Source organism: Lepidochelys olivacea (assembly GCF_965140295.1).
Source record: "Lepidochelys olivacea isolate rLepOli2 genome assembly, chromosome: 1".
Classification (NCBI taxonomy): Eukaryota; Metazoa; Chordata; order Testudines; family Cheloniidae; genus Lepidochelys; species Lepidochelys olivacea.
The window spans coordinates 214,757,545-214,770,530 of NC_140411.1; positions in this window are offsets into that span (position 1 = coordinate 214,757,545).

Below are 12,986 nucleotides of genomic sequence, written 5' to 3' on the forward strand. Positions count from 1 at the left end.
ACCAGGAGGGCTAGAAATTTGATACTTTTTCTTTTAAAGAAAAGCTGAGATTCTGATGTACTCAAATGGCAAGATTTAAGATGAAATAATGAGAACTGGCAACATCAAGATCCATTAGGGATTGGGGATGCTGGAGTACATGATGAGCATGTAAACTTCCAGGTTATGTAGGGTTGGGAGGGTGTCAGGAGATTGGGTCATGGGCAGTTTGGCCTAGTGGATGGAGCAGGAGTCAGTCCTAGTGGGCAGAGTGAGGGCCAGAACCATGGTCAGAGTTTTAATGCAAGAGCCCAGGGACAAGGCAGAGTCAGAGCCAGGGATCAGAGCCGAGGGTCAGAAGTACATGGAGCCAGAGGAGGCAGGAACTGGTTGGGACAGGACTGGAACAAGGCTGGGTGCAGGGCAGGGTCTAGGCTGGAGCAAGGTTGTATGCAGGTCATGATCTAGGGAGGATCAGGGCTAGAAGCAAGATGAGCACCAGGAGGCAGAGAATCTGCAGGCATGGGCATTGAGCAACCAGCAAGCTCCTGCTGTTGCTGGGCCTAAGAACCAGCGTTCTGGCTTGCTCAGTCAATCAGGCAGGGCAGTGTATCAGGCAGCCTCACTGGCTCATTTGGCCATACTCCTGACAGTGGGGCTCTCTGAATTGTGTTTGGGGACCCATCCAAACACTCTTACACTCCTGCCCTAAAGTGAGACATTTATAGACAAAGAGTGAGGGTCTAGATAATACCTTGCACTTCACCTATCCCGAAATACTTTGCAAACCAATATACAAGCTATATAAGGATCTCTCACATGCAGCACTGAAATAAAACCATTTCCACAGTGGCACCCAGCAGACATATTCCACTAATGATAAGTCTTTTCACTTCTAGATCTCTTTATCCATTTGAGTGTTCAATCTCCCTATATGATAGGTCAGTATAGTATGTAGCTATGTAGGGAGGCACAGTACAGTTACCCAAATTGGTGTTTGGCCAAGAAACCTGGGGTAACTTCCTCATTGCTGTACAAAGTTCTGTGGGATCTTTAATTTAATGAACATGAGTGCCGAGGACTTCAATTTTATGTCATACCCAACACAAGCATCTAAGCAGAGGGGCTAAGGGTGTCAGGATGGAGGTCAGAACAGCAGCACAGGGCTTCAATTAGGGAATCCATGAGCACAAGACCTTAATGGAGGGTCCTTGGGATTGCAGGACCTTCATCCAGAGCATCTGTTTGGGAGCAAGGCTACAGGGCCACAGTGAGTTCATTGCAATAGGCATGCAAGGCCTTGATTTGGGGTCTGTTGCAATGGTGGGGAACAGGGAGGGGGGCATGACATGGGCGGTAAGGCCAGGGTTCTATACCTACCTGTCTTGCTGTGGAATCTGTGTATATCTTCTTGTCAGCAAGTTAAGGAAGTATGGGCTGGATGAATGCACTATAAGGTGGGTAGAAAGCTGGCTAAATTGTCGGGCTCAACGGGTAGTGATCAATGGCTCCATGTCTAGTTGGCAGCCGGTATCAAGTGGAGTGCCCCAAGGGTCGGTCCTGGGGCCGGTTTTATTCAATATCTTCATAAATGATCTGGAGGATGGTGTGGATTGCACTCTCAGCAAATTTGCGGATGATACTAAACTGGGAGGAGTGGTAGATACGCTGGAGGGGAGGGATAGGATACAGAAGGACCTAGACCAATTGGAAGATTGGGCCAAAAGGAATCTGATGAGGTTCAATAAGGATAAGTGCAGGGTCCTGCACTTAGGACGGAAGAACCCAATGCACAGCTACAGACTAGGGACCGAATGGCTAGGCAGCAGTTCTGCAGAAAAGGACCTAGGGGTGACAGTGGACGAGAAGCTGGATATGAGTCAGCAGTGTGGCCTTGTTGCCAAGAAGGCCAATGGCATTTTGGGATGTATAAGTAGGGGCATAGCGAGCAGATCGAGGGACGTGATCGTTCCCCTCTATTCGACATTGGTGAGGCCTCATCTGGAGTACTGTGTCCAGTTTTGGGCCCCACACTTCAAGAAGGATGTGGATAAATTGGAGAGAGTCCAGCGAAGGGCAACAAAAATGATTAGGGGACTGGAACACATGAGTTATGAGGAGAGGCTGAGGGAGCTGGGATTGTTTAGCCTGCAGAAGAGAAGAATGAGGGGGGATTTGATAGCTGCTTTCAACTACCTGAAAGGGGGTTCCAAAGAGGATGGCTCTAGACTGTTCTCAATGGTAGCAGATGACAGAACGAGGAGTAATGGTCTAAAGTTGCAGTGGGGGAGGTTTAGATTGGATATTAGGAAAAACTTTTTCACTAAGAGGGTGGTGAAACACTGGAATGCGTTACCTAGGGAGGTGGTAGAATCTCCTTCCTTAGAGGTTTTTAAGGTCAGGCTTGACAAAGCCCTGGCTGGGATGATTTAACTGGGAATTGGTCCTGCTTTGAGCAGGGGGTTGGACTAGATGACCTTCTGGGGTCCCTTCCAACCCTGATATTCTATGATTCTATGATTCTATGATTCTACCCTATGTACCTTGGGTTCACCCTCTGTGAGATGTGGGCATAATGCTGCTTCTCCTCCTTTGTAACGTGCTCTGAGATATATGGATAAAAGCAACACATCAGGGCTAGGTGTTCTTATTTCTAACAGTCGTAATTACTATTATTGATATGGGGGCCACTGGAAAGGGAGTGCAGGCTATCTACTTGGGCTACCTTGGGTCTGGGGTGCCATGCCTCAGTGAATGTGCTTACCGAAAGCAATGGTAGGAGGTTGGCATAGAGCTGCTGCACAGAGTCACTGAGTGCACTGGCAGGCCACTGCGTTCATTCCTCCCCGGGCACAGAATCACTGACATTTTTCTGACATGTTTTCTTTATGAATGCGCAGTTCTGCTGGATTCTGTCTTCATTTCCCTGTTCCAAAGTAGAGCACATGATTTAACTTTTCATTTGCTAAAACATGCGAATCACTGTTGCAATCTTCTTCCAGGCTGCAATTAGGGTAGGATGAATGAGGGCAGTAGAATGTTAGGCTCTGGGTGCCAAGGAAACCTGGTGTCTGTGAAACTGGAGGTGCAGGGGTTCATTTGCTATCTCAGCTGCTGCCATAAACTGCCTCTATATTAGTGAGCTCCATCACCGACCCATTTAGATATCCCTTTCTAACAAGACAGAATATCCAGGGTTGAAAAGAACTAAGTAAACAAATAACTCTGTGTTTAAAATTTAAAAATCCTGATTATCGGAGAGATTATTCTTATTTAATTCTCATTATTCTAATCACATTCTCCAAATAGCCACTGAATATTATAATTTAACCCAGACGACTTTAACTTCCGAATTAGTAACAAAATTGAAATCACTGCAGTTTGCTTCTACTTGGAGAAGTTCCTCTTTCCCAGTCTCTCTCCCTGTTTCTATATCTGTATTTCCCATATCTGCCATATTCGTGGAGCTTATGTAGCTATGTAAATTTTGGGGTGATGAAAAAATTATCTTTTCCAGGTGTTGTACCTTTAAATATAAATGGTGAAATCCTGGCTCCATTGAAGTTGTTGGTAAAATACTCACGATTGTGAGTCATTTCAAAATGGCTGGTACGGAGAGTTTGATGCTCTGCTCTCCCATAGACACCTTATATTTGTTCTTACTTTATTTCGTTGCTTTCCTTACTCCTTACCAGGAAACAAAAGTCAGCCAGACTGAATGGGAATGTTTTGCTATTTGTGTGTGGGAAATATAACCATTTTAATTGTGCCCATGAAGGTATATGGAGAAAGAGATGGAGGACACCCATTTATATTCCATTGAAATTCATTTTCAACATAGTTTGAAAAGGCAGATGGGGCAAATGATTGCTACAACAATAAAGAACTGACCTTCCCAAATACTGGCACTGCTGGGACTTACGGTGGTGTGTGAGTTGCTCTACTTATGTGTGTCCCTGTCTGTATCTCCTTTTCTTGCATGCCTGGAGCTCTCTCATCTCCTCCTCAGAGAGATTTCCTGTACAATAATCATAAAATAATAGCCAACAGTTAATACTTCCCTGTTACAAGACAAACTTAATATAAAGTGTGCACTATATGCTGAATGTTTAAAATATCTTTTTATGTTTGGCCCAAATATTCTCTGGTACCATGGCCTATCTTTGCTGTTCTCACAGCACCATGGTAGAGAATCATTCTGGAATATGCATTCTTCCCACAGTGTTTTTGACAGTATGACCTCCAAGTATCTAATCTAATCTATCTGTCTTGGAATTTGTACTATGCTCATCACTGTGATACCTGTGCTTAGATATATGATGAGTTTGTTTGTGTTTGCCTCATAGTCTTGCCCCAGGAAATAAATAGCATGGGGTTTTGTTTGGTTTTTGGTTTTTTTGCCGGGGGGTGGGGGTTTGTTTTTTTCTGGTTGTTGTGGGGTTGGTCCTTCATTCCAGAGGGATCACAGAATCATAGATGTTAAGGCTGAGTTGGATCTCAAAGGTGACCAAGTTCAAATTCACTGAGAGCTTCTTATCATGTTATATGACAACCGACCCCCAAACTCTCCATATTTACTGTAGTTATAAAGTGTGTCCCTGGTATTTTTCCACTAGAACCTTTATTTATAGCTTCTAAGGGTTGTCAAGTATGTATGATCTGAACATGCTATTATTAATAGAAAACCTTTATTTTATATAATGGCCTTCATACCAATGGATCTTAAAAGGCTTTACAGATTTAGTAAAAGTGTTACAGAAATTGCCTACATAGTAGAGTTAAGATTAGCTAACGGATAATAATAGAAATAATTATAATATTTGCTTGGTAGTGTAAGCCATAGTTAACATTGGAAAATGCTTTCTCCCTGTTTTTATTTGTTCATAACTTTTAAAGAAATTATCCATTTGGGATTCCTCTTGGAGGAAGAGCATACTAGTCTCTATCTTCAAGTGTAAAGGAGATGTGCAAGAATATAGTAATTATCAATCCACCAAATTCATGGTTCATATTTTGAAATTATTAGAAAGAATTATTGAGAAAATACTTTGTAAGGAAGTGAAGCACCAAGTAGATGACAACCACTTTGGGTTTATGCCTGGGAGGTCAACAATGGATGGATGTAGTATTTGAAACCCAAATATTGCAGAAATACACTGCTGACTTGTTGAGTCAGCAGTGTGCCCTTGTTGAGTCAGCAGTGTGCCCTTGTTGCCAAGAAGGCCAATGGCATTTTGGGATGTATAAGTAGGGGCATAGCGAGCAGATCGAAGGACGTGATCGTTCCCCTCTATTCGACATTGGTGAGGCCTCATCTGGAGTACTGTGTCCAGTTTTGGGCCCCACACTTCAAGAAGGATGTGGATAAATTGGAGAGAGTCCAGCGAAGGGCAACAAAAATGATTAGGGGACTGGAACACATGAGTTATGAGGAGAGGCTGAGGGAGCTGGGATTGTTTAGCCTGCAGAAGAGAAGAATGAGGGGGGATTTGACAGCTGCTTTCAACTACCTGAAAGGGGGTTCCAAAGAGGATGGCTCTAGACTGTTCTCAATGGTAGCAGATGACAGAACGAGGAGTAATGGTCTCAAGTTGCAGTGGGGGAGGTTTAGATTGGATATTAGGAAAAACTTTTTCACTAAGAGGGTGGTGAAACACTGGAATGCGTTACCTAGGGAGGTGGTAGAATCTCCTTCCTTAGAGGTTTTTAAGGTCAGGCTTGACAAAGCCCTGGCTGGGGTGATTTAACTGGGAATTGGTCCTGCTTTGAGCAGGGGGTTGGACTAGATGACCTTCTGGGGTCCCTTCCAACCCTGATATTCTATGATTCTATGATTCTATGATACAGGGAGACATGCAAGGCATTTAGTGTTTGTGGGTTTAGAGAAGGCTTATGACAAGAGTTACTAGAGAACTGGTATGGTGGTGCCTGCAGATGCACAATCTGCAAGTATATATGTTCAGACTATCATGGACAAGTACAAGGGTAGCAGAACACTAGTGAGAAGAAGCTGTGGCTACAGTGAACCATTCACTGTGAGGGTAGGTCATCAATGATTAGATTTAAGTCTGTTGCTATTTGTTGTTGCAATGGACACCTTGATTCTGGTCATTAGGGGAGAGGCTTTATGTATCTGCTTTTCACCAATGACATGTTGTGTTGTGAAGATTAATACGAACTGGAAAGGGATCTAGAATGAAAAAGGGCTGCATTAGAAGAAAATGGTTTACAAATCTACCTGCTCCTGCAAACCCTGCAATTTTTCACTTTGAACCTTTTTTTTTTTCTCCACTCCCCCAGGACCAAGTCCCAGCTCCAGTCTCTAAAGGTAGTCTGTTAACTCTGCTTTTGACTTTAAACCCTGTTGTGCCAAATCATCTTTAACCACCCCTAACTAATTTACAACCCTTCAGCAGCCCTTGCTGAAACACCAAACTTGAAAGATTACTGGCAGCTTCCCAAAATGCTGCCCTTACTTCAAACCTGTCACAAGTGGACTGAAGTGCCTCCTTTCCCTGGAAGGCATTCAGTCCCCATGGACAGGGACCTTCTTCCACTACCCATATACCAAAGGAGGGTGGGCTCCTCAACCACCTCCCATCCCCCTGGGTCCCCTAACACTGCTTCCATTTCCTTTTTAATCTCATCCCAGGTTGACCTCTGCACCTGGTATGGGTTCTGGTTCTTCCTTATCCATTTATCCAAAAAATCCTTTACCCTGGCTTGCCAGAATCCGCAACTACCATCACGAGAGTTCGCTATACCCCCTCCAAGTAGCAGTGCGGACTGTTGGGGTGGGGGATTTACAAGCCGCCACTCACCTACCCAATGCGATGCATCCAAGTCATAGCACCAAGATGTTAGAGGGCTTATTCCTTTACCCGCTTACTTCCCTGGTCCTTCTCGCATGAACAGAGATCAACAATACCCAAATCCGAAGGTGCAAACAATTCAATGTTTGTTAGGGTGAACTTCCAACAAGCAATGATTCCAATTTCCTTCCTTAGTGTCCCCCTTCCCAGCTCTGACACCACAGAGCCTTGCCTGTATCCCTGTTCCCACTCCCAGTTCCCATTCCCCCCATTAGCAAAACATGATTCCAATTCACCCACCCCCATTCCCTGTTCCCATTCCCCACCTTACTTCCTCATTGACTGCGGACTATATAGTAAAACTTGAGTTCTGCTTAGCTGTACCTTAACCAATTATTTTACTGAAATTTAACTAACCAATTATTGCAACATGAAAAGGAGTACTTGTGGCACCTTAGAGACTAACCAATTTATTTGAGCATGAGCTTTCATGAGCTACAGCTCACTTCATCGGATGCATCCGATGAAGTGAGCTGTAGCTCACGAAAGCTCATGCTCAAATAAATTGGTTAGTCTCTAAGGTGCCACAAGTACTCCTTTTCTTTTTGCGAATACAGACTAACATGGCTGTTACTCTGAAACCTGAATATTGCAACATGATTATCTAACCAATTCTATCCCACCACCTTAATTGGTTTACACCCAACAAAATTAATTATACAGCAGACAGAAACAATCACAGAACCAGACATAGATTATACAGACAAACAATAGGGAAATGGGTACTACAGTGATAGAACAACAAAGAAATGAGGATTTCACATTCCAGCTATTGATAAGTGAGTTCTTGCCAGACAGGATGTGATCAAACTAAGTTTCCTTTTACATCTTCTAGGCTCTTCCCTTTCTCTGGAGGTGATAGGCATTAACGGGGCAGGACTGTATGCCTAACAGCCCAGTAGCACCTTATTTCAATGTGACTAGTTTGGAATGTAAGAATGTGATTGTTTGCTTATCATAGAATATCAGGGTTGGAAGGGACCTCAGGAGATCATCTAGTCCAAACCCCTGCTCAGAGTAGGACCAATCCCCAATTTTTGCCCCAGATCCCTAAATGGTCCCCTCAAGAATTGAACTCACAACCCTGGGTTTAGCAGGCCAATGCTAAACCCAGCTATCCCTCCCCCCATTATGGCTGCCTCTGCTGCTTAGCCAGAGGCCTTAGCCTAAAAACAGGGCCTCAGACTGTCACAGTAAGAGAAGTCCCTTACACCAGCAGACAGTGATTTTGATTCTTTCTTTTCTACCTCTATAACTAGCTAAGTGGTAAGAATACACCTAAATTCTTAAAGTATAGGCCTTTTCAGACAGACCTGAATATCTATATCCTAACAGTGCTTTGTTGAGAGGGACAATGAGAAGCCAGTAAAGCTAGATGGTATAGAGTTAAAGTCTATGCAACAATTTAAATACTTTGGTTCATCATTAAGTCATGATGGGAAGGTGGATGGGAATGTTAGGAGTCGCAGGAAGAGGGAACTGACAGGAATTCTCTGCAATAAGAATATGACAAATAAACTAAAGAACAAAGCGTGTACAACCATGATTAGGCCAGCCATGATGTATGCATCAGAATGCTGGCCAATGATGAAGAGAAAAGTACAACTACTTCACACTGTCAAAATGAGAATGCTCAGGTGGAAGCTGGGTAAGTTGAGAGCTGATAGGCTATGCCGGGGCAGTCAATAGGCAGACAGAGGGTCAAATGTGAACTGCAAAATGCTTTTGAGTGGACCCCCAAATTTTGTATTTATTTATTATTATCATTATTGCTATTTGTAAGAGTACAAAATCTAGTAGTCACAGAACAAAGACCACGAGGCAGACCCAGAAAATAGTGGTTCAAGACACAGAAGGAGAACATGAAGAAGGTTGGTATCAGCTTGGAAGATGCACTTAAGAAGAACTCTTGGAGACAAAGAACAAGAGCAGCTGACCCCAACTAATGGGACAAGGCGAAAAAGATACATTTGGGCTGAAAATTTCCATTATGGTAGGTAGCGTGAGGAAAATCTCTTCAGTCATTTTGGAATTCTATGTGGCTAAAATACAGTTCTTTCTGTAAGAAAAGAGAGAGAGGGAAAGAAAAGATTGCTACACTTTCTTATCCACACAGATAACTAAAGTCTATATAATGCCAGTAGGTAGCATAAATCAGTTCATAATCATACCTCAAATATTATATTCAGTTTTGATCACATCATCTCAAAAAGGACATAGATTAAAAAGTTTCAGAGAAAAGCAGCAAAACTGGAAAGGTTAGAGCCATAGGAGGAAGGAAGGTTTCCATATTAAGAGAGATTAGATAGTTTATTGTATAGTTTGGAGAAAGAAAACCCAGAAAGTGACATTACAGAGATCTGTTATGACAGGAAGCAAAATCCTGACTGGATGAGCCAATAATCTGATCTGTTAATGGTAGGAATCAGGATAGCAGATTAGATGCATATTAAATGAGCATTGGCCAGGAGTTAATTTTTATAATTGACCAATCGATCGCAGAAAATAGGGACTTAAAGGGGGAAAGTTATTATTAAAATGACTCTTGCCTGCTGAGCTATCGACTCTAACCTCATAATTAATTTCACAGAGAGGAGGATGTGAGTGAGGAGAGTGTATTTGCTAAGCATGTCTCTGGATAAACTCAGTGACTCCAAAGAATGTAGTGTGGAAAAATGCCCTTGGGTGGATGGAGGATGCTCAGATGGAAAAACACTCTAGACACAGGGTCTGGATGAAGGTCACACTGAACAGGCCATCAATCACTGACCTATGGTATATTTGGGGCAGCCCAGGAGACCTGCCCTGTATCCCAAGACCTTGAAATTAGAAGAAGCTGGGAAGGAATGAGGGCCCACTATGCCAGTCAGTAACCCTCTTGCTCTCATGAAGAGTCAAGCACATGGGATGTTCAATGCATTACAGGAAGATGAACCCCAAGTTCTTACAACTGTATCCCATAGGTTTGGTGAGTGGGGAGTGACTCCTTCACAACAACAGACATGACGGTCACATATGCAAGAATAATTTATAATATTCCCAGTTTCCTTTCCCTGTAGGTATACTTGATCCTGCTGCAGCAAGGGGGGATGAACTAGACGACCTCTTGAGATCTCTTCCAGCCCCACCTTTATATGATTCTTTCAACTCTTCCATCACCCCAGACCGCCCCCTACTCAATCCTGTGTCCTTCCTGCTGCTTTCCCGACTCTCACCACCAAGCCTTTCCTCAAACTTCTACTCTAGGCTGAACCCCCACCCTGCTGCTGCATTCTAACCTAGGAGGCATCAGATTAGAAAATAGATGGATCACATGGTGTTGTTGGGTCTTGGCAAAGTTAGGAGGGTTTCTGAGTGAATCATGGGTGAAGCTGGAGTTTAGGAGGATTGGCAACAGCTTCTGGCATTGGGTAGAAGGTCACATGAGAATTACATCCTAGGTAGGACAGATCAGGAAAGGTTTGCCTCCTACACTGTAAGGTGTCCAGGGCAGTGATTGTCTTGGTGTCTAGTTGGACACTTTCTTCTTCTGAAATCATTGGTCATGGTTGTAAAAGGAGCCCCTGGAATCAGTGGATATTCACTCCTGCCATGTGACAGGGGTTATACCTTAAAACCTTTTTTAACCCTGACCACATAAAGCAACTAACAACAGGAAATAAAGAGCAGCCTTCAGCACTCCTGTGTGTCCCACCTTTACAACAATGATAAACATTCCATCATCAGAATTCAGTAGACAGGTATTAATACCAAAAAGCTATAGGTGTGGCAGCTTTTTTGCTGGTATTTTGGGAGATACTGCTCATTATTTACAAGGATTTAGATGATTGCCAACTTATTTGTGAAGAAGTTCATAAATCCCAAAATGTTCATGAATTTTAATGCAAATAGTCATTCATCCAAAAATTCAGACAACAAAGTTAATTGCTTCTCTTTCTCATAAATCATTATTCTTCTGTTTTAAAAGTTTCAATTGTCCATCTAAGGACTAGAAACAGTAGATGTAACATACAACCAACTGGACCCACAAACAGCAAAGAGCCAAAGATATCAATGAAACTGCTAGTTTGTGAACATCCCATAAACTGACATTTGTTTGTAAAAACTATTCAGTAAATATCTGAAAATGCTGAAGAGAGCTGACTATATTTTAAAGAATCCTTATTGAGGTTACAGGGATAAACCATCCCGATGCGTAGAAAGAATAGTAAATATGGCAGGCGACCAGCTTGGCTTAACAGTGAAATCCTTGCTGATCTTGAACACAAAATAGAAGCTTACAAGAAGTGGAAGATTGGACAAATGACCAGGGAAGAGTATAAAAATATTGCTCGGGCATGCAGGAGTGAAATCAGGAAGACCAAATCACACCTGGAGTTGCAGCTAGCAAGAGATGTTAAGAGTAACAAGAAGGGTTTCTTCAGGTATGTTAGCAACAAGAAGAAACTCAAGGAAAGTGTGGGCCCCTTACTGAATGAGGGAGGCAACCTAGTGACAGAGGATGTGGAAAAAGCTAATGTACTCAAGGCATTTTTTGCCTCTGTTTTCACTAACAAGGTCAGCTCCCAGACTGCTGCGCTGGGCATCACAAAATGGGGAAGAGATGGCCAGCCCTCTGTGGAGATAGAGGTAGTTAGGGACTATTTAGAAAAGCTGGACGAGCACAAGTCCATGGGGCCAGATGCGTTGCATCCGAGAGTGCTAAAGGAGTTGTCGGATGTGATTGCAGAGCCATTGGCCATTATCTTTGAAAACTCATGGCGATCGGGGGAGGTCCCAGATGACTGGAAAAAGGCTAATGTAGTGCCCATCTTTAAAAAAGGGAAGAAGGAGGATCCTGGGAACTATAGGCCAGTCAGCCTCACCTCAGACCCTGGAAAAATCATGAAGCAGGTCCTCAAGGAATCAGTTCTGAAGCACTAGAGGAGAGGAAAGTGATCAGGAACAGTCAGCATGGATTCACCAAGGGCAAGTCATGCCTGACTAATCTAATTGCCTTCTATGATGAGATAACTGGCTCTGTGGATGAAGGGAAAGTAGTGGACGTGTTGTTCCTTGACTTTAGCAAAGCTTTTGACATGGTCTCCCACAGTATTCTTGTCAGCAAGTTAAAGAAGTATGGGCTGGCTGAATAGACTATAAGGTGGATAGAAAGCTGGCTAGATTTTCGGGCTCAACGGGTAGTGATCAATGGCTCCATGTCTAGTTGGCAGCAGGTATCAAGTGGAGTGCCCCAAGGGTCGGTCCTGGGGCTGGTTTTGTTCAATATCTTCATTAGTGATCTGGAGGATGGTGTGGATTGCACCCTCAGCAAGTTTGCAGATGACATTAAACTGGGAGGAGAGGTAGATATGCTGGAGTGTAGGGATAGGATACAAAGGGCCCTAGACAAATTAGAGGATTGGGCCAAAAGAAATCTGATGAGGTTCAACAAGGACAAGTGCAGAGTCCTTCACTTAGGACGGAAGAATCCCATGCACCGCTACAGACTAGGGACCAAATGGCTCGGCATCAGTTCTGCAGAAAAGGACCTAGGGGTTACAGTGGACGAGAAGCTGGATATGAGTCAACAGTGTGGCCTTGTTGCCAAGAAGGCCAATGGCATTTTGGGATGTATAAGTAGGGGCATTGCCAGCAGATCGAGGGACGTGATCGTTCCCCTCTATTCAACATTGATGAGGCCTCATCTGGAGTACTGTGTCCAGTTTTGGGCCCCACACTACAAGAAGGATGTGGATAAATTGGAGAGAGTCCAGCAGAGGGCAACAAAAATGATTAGGGGACTGGAACACATGACTTATGAGGAGAGGCTGAGGGAACTGGGATTATTTAGTCTGCAGAAGAGAAGAATGAGGGGGATTTGATAGCTGCTTTCTACTACCTGAAAGGGGGTTTCAAAGAGGATGGCTCTAGACTGTTCTCAGTGGTAGCAGATGACAGAACAAGGAGTAATGGTCTCAAGTTGCAGTGGGGGAGGTTTAGATTGGATATTAGGAAGAACTTTTTCACTAGGAGGGTGGTGAAACACTGGAATGCATTACCTAGGGAGGTGGTGGAATCTTCTTCCTTAGATATTTTTAAGATCAGGCTTGAGAAAGCCCTGGCTGGGATGATTTAGTTGGGGATTGGTCCTGC